This window comes from Aplysia californica, unplaced genomic scaffold (genome assembly GCF_000002075.1).
Source record: "Aplysia californica isolate F4 #8 unplaced genomic scaffold, AplCal3.0 scaffold00563, whole genome shotgun sequence".
Taxonomy (NCBI): Eukaryota; Metazoa; Mollusca; class Gastropoda; order Aplysiida; family Aplysiidae; genus Aplysia; species Aplysia californica.
The window spans coordinates 496,137-499,505 of NW_004797833.1; the positions used below are offsets into that span (position 1 = coordinate 496,137).

The window sequence follows — 3,369 nt, forward strand, 5'->3', positions numbered from 1 at the left end:
TAATAATAAAAAATAACACACGGTATTTATTTAGCGCCCAAGCCCGTGTGAAGAACAAAGGCTCTGAGCCTTAGCGTACAAGAAACCCTGAGCGCTTCACAAATGCAAAAAAGCAGCACATTGTGTTCTGGCTACAAATCGGAACAAAACTGATCTTGAAATGGATTAAACAGTTATTCTGTTCTGACGAAAAATCTACATAAAATAATAAATCTTTAAGTGAGTCGAACAGTTTTTGGCCTGTGAAGTCTTTTCCTCGGTCTGTTATGTCTTTGCTCTATACTCCCGTCATAGACTTGTAATATCCTAGACTATGCTCTATGACGTACTTCCGGTTCACCCATAGATTTGTATTGTAATATCCTAGATATGCTCTATGACGTACTTCCGGTTCACCCATAGATTTGTATTGTAATATCCTAGACTATGCTCTATGACGTACTTCCGGTTCACCCATAGATTTGTATTGTAATATCCTAGATATGCTCTATGACGTACTTCCGGTTCACCCATAGATTTGTATTGTAATATCCTAGATATGCTCTATGACGTACTTCCGGTTCACCCATAGATTTGTATTGTAATATCCTAGATATGCTCTATGACGTACTTCCGGTTCACCCATAGATTTGTATTGTAATATCCTAGACTATGCTCTATGACGTACTTCCGGTTCACCCATAGATTTGTATTGTAATATCCTAGACTATGCTCTATGACGTACTTCCGGTTCACCCATAGATTTGTATTGTAATATCCTAGACTATGCTCTATGACGTACTTCCGGTTCACCCATAGATTTGTATTGTAATATCCTAGACTATGCTCTATGACGTACTTCCGGTTCACCCATAGATTTGTATTGTAATATCCTAGATATGCTCTATGACGTACTTCCGGTTCACCCATAGATTTGTATTGTAATATCCTAGACTATGCTCTATGAGTAGGGTAGGGGGTTCCTATTTACATTGTAGGCACAGATCACCGGCAAACAAGTGCTTGTGTTTTTCTGATTGCAAGCAGCAAGAATTCACAACCGTTTTTTCTGTATTCGTGATTTGCAAGAAACATTCAAATAGAAATGTAACGTGTTTGTTTTATATATATACATCCAGTTTTGTCAAGCTTTGTACTTAGCTATGCTTCGCTCAGTTTCTGAGATATACATAATATGATGTAGCATGGGGGGGGGGGGGGGGGAGGGTGCTAATTTGTATTCTTACTGATGTGTCATTTGCTTCTTCGAAATATTATTTTGCGTGGGTGTATACGTGTGCGTGTATGCGTGCTTGTATGTATGTATGTTTGTATGTATGTGTGTATATGTATGTGTGTGTAGGTATGTATGTGTGTGTGTGTGTGTGTGTGTGTGTGTGTGTGTGTGTGTGTGTGTGTGTGTGTGTGTGTGTGTGTGTGTGTGTGTGTGTGCAAATGCAACTTCGTAAATTCTCAGGAAAGATTCCATTGACAAAACCCTAGTGACGTCCCTGAAGACGTCCAGTAGCGCCTCACGTTGGGCGTTCATTCAGTTGAGAAGGGAAAGAACAGAATCAATTTCCTACACCGCTTTGTTTGTTTAATAAGCTTAGAGTTTTACGGCGCTCGCAACTGCATAAGGTCATATGAGTGCGCGAAATTACACCGTTTTAACAGAACAACATATCAGAACGTGCTACTTTTGAGAAGCTAGAGCTCCTATGTTATGGAACTGCCCGTCGAAATATTGAAAAAAAAATGCAGTGTTTCCTCGATTTTGTTCGATTAGATATGATGAATCAACTGAGCTTTTCCTGGAATACGACAGATCCTCAGACACATTTATCAAGGTCAAGAACAACTCTGCGATATTCCCTGGAAAAACGTAGGCGTGCTCCCGTGCAAGATGGTACGTTGGTTGTAACAGAAGGGAATTTTTCCAGAGAGGTCAATCTCCCTTTCACATAGAACAGATTCCAGACTGCTGCTGCTACTGCCGCTCTACTGCAGCTGCTGCTGCTGCTCTACTACAACTGCTTCTACTGCTTTACTACAACTGCTGCTGCTGCTCTACTACAGCTTCTGCTGCTGCTCTACTACAACTGCTGCTGCTACTGCTGCTCTACTTCAACTGCTGCTGCTGCTGCTCTACTACAACTGCTGCTGCTGCTGCTACTGCTGCTACTGCTGCTCTACTTCAACTGCTGCTGCTGCTGCTACTGCTTTACTACAACTGCTTCTGCTACTGCTGCTCTACTACAACTGCTGCTGCTCTACTACAACTGCTGCTGCTCTACTACAACTGCTGCTGCTGCTGCTACTGCTGCTACTGCTGCTACTGCTGCTCTACTTCAACTGCTGCTGCTGCTGCTACTGCTTTACTACAACTGCTTCTGCTACTGCTGCTCTACTACAACTGCTTCTGCTACTGCTGCTCTACTACAACTGCTTCTGCTACTGCTGCTCTACTACAACTGCTTCTGCTACTGCTGCTCTACTACAACTGCTTCTGCTACTGCTGCTCTACTACAACTGCTTCTGCTACTGCTGCTCTACTACAACTGCTGCTGCTCTACTACAACTGCTGCTGCTCTACTACAACTGCTGCTACTACAACTGCTGCTGCAGCTACTGCTGCAACTCTACAGCTTCTGCTGCTTCTGCACTGCTACACTTGCGGTCAAGAGCTTAGCTTAAAAAACAAAGCTCAGGAGGAAGCAGGACGCACTAACCTTTAGCCTAAAGCTCAGGAGGAAGCAGGACGCACTAACCTTTAGCCTAAAGCTCAGGAGGAAGCAGGACGCCCCAACCTTTAGCCTAAAGCTCAGGAGGAAGCAGGACGCACTAACCTTTAGCCTAAAGCTCAGGAGGAAGCAGGACGCACTAACCTTTAGCCTAAAGCTCAGGAGGAAGCAGGACGCACTAACCTTTAGCCTAAAGCTCAGGAGGAAGCAGGACGCACTAACCTTTAGCCTAAAGCTCAGGAGGAAGCAGGACGCCCCAACCTTTAGCCTAAAGCTCAGGAGGAAGCAGGACGCACTAACCTTTAGCCTAAAGCTCAGGAGGAAGCAGGACTCCCCACCTGTACTGTGAGAAAAGGGCGCCACAGTAAAAAAAAAAGTGGAACATTCAAACTGAACGTAACGAAACGTAAACCAATTTCAAATTTGTTTTTAATTAATTTTATTATTTTACGTGTGTGTCTATGTGTGTGTGTGTGGGGGGGGGAGGGCATGCGCCCATGCACCCAGGTGACCAGTACCCTAGACAGCGGAAAAAACACACCCCACGAATCTAATTCTGCAGATAAAAGAAATATAAACATGTTGGGGGAGGGGGAGGGGGATTTAATTTTATATCTCAATATCAAAATTGAGAAGAGAGGTAACT

At 43.6% G+C, this 3,369-nt stretch overlaps 1 protein-coding gene across 1 annotated transcript in view; it reads right to left on the reverse strand.

Annotated features, from left to right (window-relative positions):
* Window positions 1-3,369, reverse strand: part of LOC106012918 — a gene marked incomplete in the record, with an annotated part of 16,793 nt that overhangs the window by 1,188 nt on the left and 12,236 nt on the right.